This window comes from Callorhinus ursinus, unplaced genomic scaffold, assembly GCF_003265705.2.
Source record: "Callorhinus ursinus isolate GAN/ISIS: 27379988/994484 unplaced genomic scaffold, GSC_fseal_2.0 scaffold16, whole genome shotgun sequence".
Taxonomy (NCBI): domain Eukaryota; kingdom Metazoa; phylum Chordata; class Mammalia; order Carnivora; family Otariidae; genus Callorhinus; species Callorhinus ursinus.
In genome coordinates this window covers 13174148-13186578 of record NW_027397078.1, presented here as the reverse complement: position 1 = coordinate 13186578, position 12431 = coordinate 13174148, and the positions used below count along the sequence as shown (strand labels likewise).

At 38.2% G+C, this 12431-nt stretch overlaps 1 non-coding gene across 1 annotated transcript; it reads right to left on the bottom strand.

Moving 5' to 3' along the window:
* Window positions 1–5931: 5931 nt before the first annotated feature.
* Window positions 5932–6035, bottom strand: LOC112813000 (U6 spliceosomal RNA). Its single transcript, XR_003205406.1, has one exon. It is a non-coding gene; the product is annotated as a U6 spliceosomal RNA (small nuclear RNA).
* Between the last annotated feature and the right edge of the window lie 6396 nt (window positions 6036–12431).

Below are 12431 nucleotides of genomic sequence, written 5' to 3'. Positions count from 1 at the left end.
TCCTCTAAGCAAAGAGAGAACCTAAAAGCAGCAAAGAGCAGAAACGAACACAGACAACAGACAGTTAACAGTCACCTTACAGGTAATACAATGGCACTAAATTCATACCTTTCACTAGTTACCCTGAATGTAAATGGGCTCAATGCCCCAATCAAAAGACACAGGCTATCAGATTGGATTAAAAAACAAGACCCATCAATATGCTGTCTGCAAGAGACTCATTTTAGACCCAAAGACACCCCCAGATTGAAAGTGAGGGGGTGGAAAACAATTTACCATGCTAATGGACACCAAAAGAAAGCTGGGGTGGCAATCCTTATATCAGACAAACGAGATTTTAAAACAAAGACTGTAATAAGAGATGAGGAAGGACACTATATCCTACTTCAAGGGTCTATCCAACAAGAAGATCTAACAATTGTAAATATCTATGCCCCGAACATGGGAGCAGCCAATTATATAAGGCAATTAATAACAAAGGCAAAGAAACACATTGACAACAATACAATAATAGTGGGGGACTTTAACACCCCCCTGACTGAAATGGACAGATCATCTAAGCAAAAGATCAACAAGGAAATAAAGACTTTAAATGACACACTGGACCAAATGGACTTCACAGACATATTCAGAACATTCCATCCCAAAGCAACGGAATACACATTCTTCTCTAGTGCCCATGGAACATTCTCCAGAATTGATCACATCCTAGGTCACAAATCAGGTCTCAATCGGTACCAAAAGATTGGGATCATTCCCTGCATATTTTCAGACCAAAATGCTTTGAAACTAGAACTCAACCACAAGAGGAAAGTCGGAAAGAACTCAAATACATGGAGGCTAAAGAGCATCCTACTAAAGAATGAATGGGTCAACCAAGAAATTAAAGAAGAATTAAAAAAATTCATGGAAACCAATGAAAATGAAAATACAACTGTTCAAAATCTTTGGGATACAGCAAAGGCAGTCCTGAGAGGAAAGTATATAGCAATACAAGCCTTTCTCAAGAAACAAGAAAGGTCTCAAATACACAACCTAACCCTACACCTAAAGGAGCTGGAGAAAGAACAGCAAATAAAGCCTAAACCCAGCAGGAGAAGAGAAATCATAAAGATCAGAGCAGAAATCAATGAACTAGAAAGCAAAAGAACAGTAGAACAGATCAACGAAACTAGGAGCTGGTTCTTTGAAAGAATTAACAAGATTGATAAACCCCTGGCCAGACTGATCAAAAAGAAAAGAGAAATGACCCAAATCAACAAAATCATGAATGAAAGAGGAGAGATCACAACCAACACCAAAGAAATACAAACAATTCTAAGAACATATTATGAGCAACTCTATGCCAGCAAATTAGATAACCTGGAAGAAATGGGTGCATTCCTAGAGATGTATCAACTACCAAAATTGAACCAGGAAGAAATAGAAAACCTGAACAGACCTATAACCACTAAGGAAATTGAAACAGTCATCAAAAATCTCCCAAGAAACAAAAGCCCAGGGCCAGATGGCTTCCCAGGGGAATTCTATCAGACATTTCAAGAAGAATTAATACCTATTCTCCTGAAACTGTTCCAAAAAATAGAAATGGAAGGGAAACTTCCAAACTCATTTTATGAGGCCAGCATTACCTTGATCCCAAAACCAGACAAAGACCCCATCAAAAAAGAGAATTACAGACCAATATCCTTGATGAACATGGATGCAAAAATTCTCACCAAAATACTAGCCAATAGGATCCAACAGTACATTAAAAGGATTATTCACCATGACCAAGTGGGATTTATTCCTGGGCTGCAAGGCTGGTTCAACATCCGCAAATCAATCAACGTGATACAATACATTAACAAAAGAAAGAACAAGAATCATATGATCCTCTCAATAGATGCAGAAAAAGCATTTGACAAAGTACAACATCCTTTCTTGATCAAAACTCTTCAGAGTATAGGGATAGAGGGTACATACCTCAATATCATAAAAGCCATCTATGAAAAACCTACAGCGAGTATCATTCTCAATGGGGAAAGGCTGAGAGCCTTTCCCCTAAGGTCAGGAACGCGGCAGGGATGTCCACTCTCACCACTGCCATTCAACATAGTATTAGAAGTCCTAGCCACAGCAATCAGACAACAAAAAGAAATCAAAGGCATCCAAATCGGCAAAGAGGAAGTCAAACTCTCACTCTTTGCAGATGATATGATACTGTACGTGGAAAACCCAAAAGACTTCACCCCAAAACTGCTAGAACTCATACAGGAATTCAGTAAAGTAGCAGGATATAAAATCAATGCACAGAAATCAGTGGCATTCCTATACACCAACAACAAGACAGAAGAGAGACAAATCAAGGAGTCGATCCCATTTACAATTGCACCCAAAACCATTAGATACCTAGGAATAAATCTAACCAAAGAGGCAAAGGATCTGTACTCAGAAAACTATAAAATACTCATGAAAGAAATTGAAGAAGACACAAAGAAATGGAAAAACGTTCCATGCTCATGGATTGGGAGAATCAACATTGTGAAGATGTCAATGCTACCTAGAGCAATCTACACATTCAATGCAATCCCCATCAAAATACCATCCACTTTTTTCAAAGAAATGGAACAAATAATCCTAAAATTTGTATGGAACCAGAAGAGACCCCGAATAGCCAGAGGAATACTGAAAAAGAAAAGCAAAGCTGGCGGCATCACAATTCCGGACTTCCAGCTCTATTACAAAGCTGTCATCATCAAGACAGTATGGTACTGGCACAAAAACAGACGCATAGATCAATGGAACAGAATCGAGAGCCCAGAAATGGACCCTCAACTCTATGGTCAACTTATTTTTGACAAAGCAGGAAAGAATGTCCAATGGCAAAAAGACAGTCTCTTCAACAAATGGTGTTGGGAAAATTGGACAGCCACATGCAGAAGAATGAAACTGGACCATTTCCTTACACCACACACAAAAATAGACTCCAAATGGTTGAAAGACCTAAACGTGAGACAGGAGTCCATCCAAATCCTAAAGGAGAACACAGGTAGCAACCTTTTCGACCTTAGCCGCAGCAACTTCTTCCTAGAAACATCGCCAAAGGCACGGGAAGCCCCGGGCAAAAATGAACTATTGGGATTTCATCAAGATAAAAAGCTTTTGCACAGCAAAAGAAACAGTCCACAAAACCAAAAGACAACCGACAGAATGGGAGAAAATATTTGCAAACGACATATCAGATAAAGGGCTAGTATCCAAAATCTATAAAGAACTTATCAAACTCAACACCCAAAGAACAAATAATCCAATCAAGAAATGGGCAGAAGACATGAACAGACATTTCTCAAAAGAAGACATCCAAATGGCCAACAGGCACATGAAAAAGTGCTCAACATCACTCTGCATCAGGGAAATCCAAATCAAAACCTCAATGAGATACCACCTCACACCCGTCAGAATGGCTAAAATTAACAAGTCAGGGAACGACAGATGTTGGCGGGGATGTGGAGAAAGGGGAACCCTCCTACACTGTTGGTGGGAATGCAAGCTGGTGCAACCCCTCTGGAAAACAGTATGGAGGTTCCTCAAACAGTTGAAATTAGAGCTACCGTTCGATCCAGCAAGTGCACTACTGGGTATTTACCACAAAGATACAAATGTAGGGACCCGAAGGGGTATGTGTACCCCAATGTTTATAGCAGCAATGTCCACAATAGCCAAACTGTGGAAAGAGCCAAGATGCCCATCGACAGATGAATGGATAAAGAAGTTGTGGTATATATACACAATGGAATATTATGCAGCCATCAAAAGGAATGAGATCTTGCCATTTGCAACGACGTGGATGGAACTGGAGGGTGTTATACTGAGTGAAATAAGTCAATCAGAGAAAGACATGTATCACATGACCTCACTGATATGAGGAATTCTTAATCTCAGGAAACAAACTGAGTGTTACTGGAGTGGTTGGGGGTGGGAGGGATGGGATGGCTGGGTAATAGACATTGGGGAGGGTATGTGCTACAGTGAGCGCTGTGAATTGTGCAAGACTGTTGAATCACAGATCTGTACTTCTGAAACAACGCAACATATTTTAAGAAAAAAGGAAAAGAAGAAGATAACAGGAGAGGAAGAAAAGGGGAGTATGTCAGAGGGGGAGACGAACCATGAGAGATGATGGACTCTGAAAAACAAACTGAGGGTTCTAGAGGGTAGGAGGGTGGGGGGATGGGTTAGCCTGGTGATGGGTATTAAAGAGGGCACGTTCTGCGTGGAGCACTGGGTGTTATGAACAAACAATGAATCATGGAACACTGCACCAAAAACTAATGATGTAATATATGGTGATTAACATAACAATAAAAAAATTAAAGAAAAAACAAACAAAAAAAATGTGAATGGATACTAAAACTTAAAACCAGAAACGTGTGATGATCAAAGAAAAGATAAAATGGGGTGTTGATGTTTATAACTTACGTTTTTCTTGAAGCTGCATTTTATTACTGCTTCCTAAATATTATTCTGGTATCATTTATTAATTAGGCATCAATATCCAAGGCCATTTTAAAGACAGTCATGACCATGTTAGTAGATACATTATAGTAATAGTCAACATACAGTCATAATTGAAAAACACAATTGATAATTTTGATTATTTGACAGGAAAGGAAAATTCTTGGCCACCAATACTGTCATTGCTTGAGAAAGATTAGAATACAATTGCACAGGTGAGAATGCGTTCCCCTCTAAAGAGCAGGCAGCCAGGAGGGGTCACATATCCCTGGGCCTGGGGGACAAAGCTTCCAGAAATGCTTCTACAATTGGAGGAAGGGGGTTCTGGGAAGAAAGGAGATGTATACATTAATGTTAATTTTGTACTAAAAAAGAAGTTTGCATGCTTCCCTGGATCTTTTCATGAGACCTAAGGTGATAGAGTAGCTTAGCAATGGAGGGTGGATTGCCACATCCCGTGGCCCTCCGTAGGAAAGGCAAAGGCAAACACGTAAGTATCCTCCTTAACAAGCAGTTGCATAGTCATATTGTCTGTGGTGATTAAATGTTCACGGTGTATCGATGGCCACATTAAATTAGCATTGTTAATTTAAACATTTCAGTTTGATTGTCCTGTTATTATGTAATTTATACACTGATGACTTCATTTTTATAGCTGCATTGAAGATGTGTAAGCTACAGGTATGCTTTTTTATACATTTGTTTGAACCTACTGAAGTAATTGTCTAGTAAAAATCATCGAAGCCTACAGAGGGAGACCAAAATAACTTTGGTCCTTTCCTTAAATTGTCTGAACAATGACCAAGTTTGAGAAGCATGGCTTTAAAGAAGTAACAAATGCTGTTAAGGTGATCCCCTTGACAAGAGAATAAGTAAAAATTGTCCTGTCAAAATAAGCTTGAATATACAAAGCAAATCAACACAGAGACATTTTTTCCCTCACCTATCAGTTTGGCAAAAAAAATCAGTGTTTGACCATTCAACTTTCCGTGACACTATGAAGCACCAGGCAATGTCTTCCACCCCTTTGATCCAGCAATCCTCCTTCTAAAAAATCTACCAAATACACCTGCATATGCACAAATTGACAAGCTTTTACCTAGATCAGTGATTCTCAAAGAGTGAGAAGGAATGATTTTGCCTTCTTCCCCTAGGGGATATTTGGCAAAGAAGGGAGACATTTGGGGTTGTCACAACTCAGGGAGGATGTGTGGCACTGTTATCTAGTGGTTAGAGGCCAAGGATGCTGCTAAGCATCCCACAATGCACAAGATTGTCAACAAAAAATGAGTCGTTCCAAATATTGCAGAAGTTGAGAAACTCTGATATAGATCAATTCTTTTATTTATGTGATAAACTATGCTACTTTCCTTAGTTCCTGCCTTCTGTTTTGCTTTCAGATTTTAGGAATATCTTTTTGTGATTCTGGTCAGCATTTATGGTTTAGGTCTGTTTTGCTTTTTGTGTCATCCTTGCTCAGGGGCTATGTAATCTCTGTATCGTCCCAATTTTATTAAATGTGCTGCCGAATCTAGGGCAGGTCTGTTTTGCTTTGATTCCTATGTGATAGATGAACTTAGAAATATCTATTAAGTTAAAAATACCTAAATAATTAGAGAACCTTAAGGAAAAAAAGTTTAAGTGCTTGAACAAAAGCAATTGTAAGCATTTATTTGCTGTCCCTTACTTAGATTTTGTGCATCCCTGCACTGAAAATCTAACTTAGAGCTTTGAAACCAGCAAAGTACAATTAGATTTTCACCAGATACACCAAACTCCACAGGGTACATCGTTTTATTGTTTCCTTTTGCGAATATTCTGTGTTTCTAGAGGGTTCTTTGACACAAATGCTGCCTAAACAAAGTGACAACTGCTGAAGGCAAAGAGGTTGTGCAAGTTTATTGCTATTTGTGAGCTGTATGACTCACACATTTTTGATCACTGCACATGGAGCCCCAAAACTTTTCAAATGTTTATTAAAAAGAGCTAATACATAAATCAGAAAAGTAGAGCTGCCTTATGAGAAGTACTGTACTGTGATAACACAAAGTTTACATCTACTTAGCAAAGGTGTATACATTTTGTACTTGAAAAATCTTTAAGATCTTTTATTCTCCAAAACTTGATTGTATAAAAGCCTATTTTTAGGAGCTAACTTTCCTTCTCCCTCTCCATATAAAAATATTTTGAAATTGAGGAAAACCTCCACCAAAAAAAAAAAAAAAATCAACCATTCCCTCATGTTCTTCCTCCCTCTCACTTTCATTGTATATACTAATCTACCTCCAGAGATGCCAATACTGTATATAGTTGATATCCACAAGTATTTCCATTTAATTATTGAAGCCTTTATATGGGAATGGCAGTGTCAAAATGAAACTAAGAAATGAGAAACAAATTTTAACTTCCGAAGCATTGAAACTCCTATGCGGATCTGTCTCTATAGTTGTAATAATTCTAAGAATCTCCATCAGTAAAAATAGAGATGTAATTATCATCTGGGGACAGATGGTGAGGCAAGTAATAATGATGTGAGCAAACGTCCATGCTACATATATCCCCCTTGTCTAGAACTCAAATACATTGGATATAAGCCCCTAAGGGAGAGGGATAGAATCACCATTGACAGAAATCATGATTATGTTTTAAAGCTGATCTGTTAGAGTCTCAGTATTTTATTAGAAAAATCATATTCTCAATTAAGAAATAAGCCTTTTGCCATGTTCCCAATTTGGACAGAGTCTGTAGTCATTCTGTGTGGATTGAGTTGTTGACAGCTAAGTCAGTGTATTATCTGGTTGTTGGATAAAATCAGGTTCATGATAAATATAGGTGGCAACTTTAAAAGAATAAATGCAGGCTTCTAAAATAAGTATTTTATAAAAATTCAAAGCTGCAAGTCAACAGTCCTTAGTCCTACTGTAATAATCCTTTTAATATTGGAGAAATTTTCTACACCTTTTAAAATGTTAGACACTTCATGAAATCAGTATTCATAATAAGTATCTATTTAACTTCAATTATGTTTGAATAGGTATGTAACTACTCACTTCTGTTGTTTTTTCTATCTTACAATATATAATGGTTAGCACAGGCTTGTCTTCTTAGAAAACCTCCCATTGTCAATTGTCCCCCATACTGAGAAAATATTCATGAACCACTAAGACCTATAGATTCCAAGTCACTTAAACTTTCGAGCTGTGGCTACATTCATGGATATGGGGGAAATAATACTGCCTCCAAGGCCAATATCTAAACATACTTTAAAAAGAACATTTTTTGGGTGTCTGGGCGGTGCAGTCGGTTAAACATCGGGCTCTTGGTTTCGGCTCAGGTTGTGGTCTCATGGTCGTGGGATCAAGCCCCGAGTCTGGCTCATGCACAGTGCTGAGTCTGCTTGAGATTCTCAATCTCTTCCCTCTTCCCCTACCCCACGTGTGCATGTGCTCTCTCTAAAATAAATAAATGATTCTTTAAAAAAAGAAGAAGAACATTTTTCTGGGGCGCCTCAGTGGCTGAGTCAGTTAAGGATCTCACTCTTGATTTCTGCTCAGGTCATGATCTCAGGGTTATGAGATGAGCCCCAGGTTGGGTTCCACACTCAGCAAGGAGTCTGTCTGACCTTCTTCCTCAAATAAATAAATAAATAAAGTCTTTAAAAAGAACATTTTTCTTATGGTTTATATTTACATTTTCATTCCTTTATTCATTAAGCAGATACTAATTGAGGGCTTTGTCCTCATTGAGCTTATGATCAATAGAATAGGATTGACAATAAGCTGCCAATGACACAACTGGTTATAAAATTATTACAATAACTGCTACCATGAATAAGTAAAGGAGGCGAGGAGAGTGTAGGTGCTGGGACCCTGAATGCTAATGATTTCCCCACGAGGAGACCAATACACCAAACCTGAAGGGGGGGGTAAGAGTTAGCTGGATAGAGAGGGACAAATCACCTTCAATGTATCAGAGCAGCATGTGGGAATTTTCCATGGTGGACACCAGGTTGGCCCATGTAAGGAAGAACTTTTATGGATGGGACAGAGGGAGTGGGAAGAACTTCTCAAGAGATGAAGGGGGTGGGGCGCCTCGGTGGCTCAGTGGGTTAAGCGTCTGCCTTTGGCTCAGGTCATGATCCCAGGGTCCTGAGATCGAGCCCCATGTCGGGCTCCCTGCTCAGTGGGGAGTCTGCTTCTCCCTCTGCCTCTGCCTGCAGCTCCCCCTGCTTGTGCTTGCGCTCTCTCTCTGTCAAATAAATAAACTAAATCTTAAAAAAAAGAGAGAGAGAGAGATGAAGGGAGCAAAATAGGCAAGACCATGCTGGGTATGGTGAGGATTTGGGATAAGAACAATTGGAGGCCACTGAATGTTTTTATGTGCCTACAGAAGTAATGTGCTCTTTTAACGGTAAAGTGAGCAAAAGGGGTTAGGAGAGAAGTCAATGAAATTTCCCCAGTAGTTCAGGGCAAGTAGTAGCTTGCAAAAAGGTGAGAGGATGATACAGACAAAAGTGAGAGATACATGAGCAATCCTGACTGACTAGAATCACAAGCTTATCACTTCTGTCCTATATTCATACTCTTTAACATATATACAAAATATTTAATCAAACAGGTTTTAGAGAATTGCACAATGATACACACACACACACACACACACACAGTCATAATACAATAATGGTAATCATCATTTGATGTGCCAACAGTCATTATATTGAAAACAGCGGCATGTCTCCCATCCAAATAGTGTCCCTGCGTAATTACTATTCAATCTAATGTCTGAACCATAGTGCTCAAAGATCAAGTAGCAGGAGCTATGTTAGCCAAGGGTGGAAGTTACTTGGGTGAATTTTCTGAGGACAATGATTGAATTTTAATCAATATGGTAGAACCAGGAATTTTTTAAAAACAGAATACTTGACTAAATGTGATAAATAATTTAAAACTATTGAATTGTTAACACATTTATTTACAAAATCAATAACCATTTTAATCTTACATTAAATACATTTTATGGCAAACTCAACAAAAATATCTCCGTGATGGAGAAATGAATATCAAAGTATAATGGAAATTGTTAGCCACGTTACTTGCCTTATTTTCTGTAGTTTCCTGTGCTGTAATAATAAGCATGCACATTTGTTTCACAAAAGGACAAAACAGTCATATAAGAAATGAAGGTAATTACTGAAGACAAAATTGAAATAGGCTAGATTACAAGGTATTCAAAGAAAATAGAGAATGATGGATAAATTACCAGGAGCTACTTTCTTTGAACATATAATTAAGAAATGCCATGCACATACTCTTATTATTTTTATAAAATTGCATCTTTTTGAAGGGGTATTTCATTTACATGTTTTTACTTCACTTTTGTAAGGTCATTTCAAAAACCAGACATTTTGATTAACTTAAAATAACTGCATTTTCCTCTGCTATGGCTGAAGAACAGTAAGCAACAAAATGAAAATTGGCCGCATACCTGATGCTCTTCTTACATGTTTTCTTTTGAGAAAAGATACCAGAAATGAAAAGATAAAGGAACTTCCTGAAACACAAATATTTTGTCTGAACTTTTAGCAATTACATCCAATTTCAGACTCTACCCACGATTTAGGGATCATATTTTTTTATTACTTTCTTTTCATAGACTATTCTTTTGTGTAATTCTGAAAAACCTCACTCAAAAATGGAAGATGGGCACATTAGTACAGCACTATCACAGAATACCCACCTAGAACTTTAAATGATAATAAAGGTAAGACCTAACACAGGATGCTCACTGAGAACCATGCACTTTCTGCACTTTCTAAGGATTCCACATCTATTTGCACATTGAATTATCAAAAATAAACCTGGGTAACAGGTACTGTTATCATCGCCACATTAATGATGAGGAATCTGAAGTTTATAGTGAGGAAATTTTTGCAAGGTCTACAGAGACCAAATGGAAGAAGGAACACTGTCCAACTTCACACTTCACAGCCTGGGATATCAGGCCTGTCATATGGCACAACTGCAGAAAGTGTGCTCTCATCTCATAATCTGGAAGTGTGCGGGGCACAACCTATAACCTGTACAAGAGAGTGTGCTGGTCCCTTAGGGTCAGAGACAGAGGAAGAGAAGGCAGCAACGGAGATGGAGCACAGACACCCAGTGAGATAATAAATTAAGAAAGCTAAACCAAGAGCAAAAAGAACAACTAGTCAAATGGTAAATTCTGCTGATGCGTTGATTAAGTTCAGAGCACAAATCTGGACCATTGGATTAAAGGCATAAAAGAAACAGTTGGCGGTCTAGTCCAGGAGGGTCCTACTAAAGAGAGGAGGACAGAAGCCTTAATGAAGTGAACTGACCAGAGAAAATGAAGGGAGGAGAAGCAGAACAAAGGGTCTAGCTGAAGCCAATGTGAGGTCTTGGGAGAACCAATGACAGTCTTTTCCGGGGCTGTTTGTAGTTACAAACAGAATCTCACAAGAGAGTTTACATACATATAACATACGAACCAAACACAGCAAGCTGACTGGCCTTGGGTGAAATGAGGAGACCAGCTGGACACATAAAGCAGCAAATCAGATAGGACAAGAGAGAGAAAATATTAAAGTTGAGAGGAAACTGATCAAATCGGCTTTGGTATAGAAATACATGCTTAGGACACCTGGGTGGCTCAGTAAGTTAACCGTCTGCCGTCAGCTCAGGTCATGATCTCAGGGTCTCAGGATTGAGCCCCACGTTGGGCTCCCTGCTTAGCGGAGAGTCTGCTTCTCGCTCTCGCTCTGCCCCACTGCCCCACTCATGCTTCCAAGCTTTCTCTCTCCAACAAATAAATAAAATCTTAAAAAAAAAAAAAAAAGACATGCTTCAGAGCGCGTAAGTGACACAGTCGGTTGGGCATCTGACTCTTGCTTTTGGCTTGGGTCCTGAGATCCAGTCCCACGTGGGCATCCGTGGTGAGCGCAGAGCCTGCTTAAGGTTCTATCTCCCTCTGCCCTTCCCCCCTCTCCAAAATAAATAAACCTTAAAAAAAAGGACAGACATGCTTCAAGTGAACAAAAAGAACATTCACAAGTTAAAGTGTTCTTTAGCCAAAAAATGAGCTTGTTAAATTTGATAGCACTAAGCAGAGAAAAAAGTATTTCGGAGAGAATGATGGGTGAAGATAAGCCTGCAATCTTTCCATATAGCTATTTTGAACATCAAGTGTTATTTCTCATTATGAAAAGTAATGAAGCAATTAAATTAGAATCATATCAAAGATTGTTATTTTCAAGAACATTTTGAAAGTTTATTATCCCTAATATGCCTTTCAAATTTCCCAAAATGTGTTGGCAGCTTCCTAAGACATCTTGCTCATCTAGGAGAAAGTAGACAGTTTTTAGGTAGTAACTTTTAATTTTTTTTTCAGTTTTATTGAGATATAATTGACATACAGTGTTATATAAACTTAAGGTGTATAGCATAGTACCTTGATTTACATATATTGGGAAATGATTCCCACAGTAAGTTTTGTTAATATCTACTACCTCATGTAGTTCCAAAAAGTACATGTTTTTTTTCCTGTGATGAAAACTTTTAGAATCTACACTCTTAGCAAGTTTCAAATATTTTAGGTACTAACATTTGATCAGTTCCTATTATCAGATTTACGATTTCTTTAGTTTACAAACTGACAAGTATACAAGGCAGTAAAGTAGTGAGAACATATTATAATGAATCCTATATACGAACATTTCATTCTACCTTCCCTTATACATAGAATCATCTTCCTTCATTAGGGTAAGTTTCCGATAGAAATCAAGCTTTGAACACTTACTCCCAGTTCAGAGTTTCTACAGTGAAATTCAATCAGCCATTAAACTTCACTTAAGTATAGCAGAATGACACAAAACAATCTTTTCACTTCTGAATGGCCATTCCTGAAGTACTATAAAT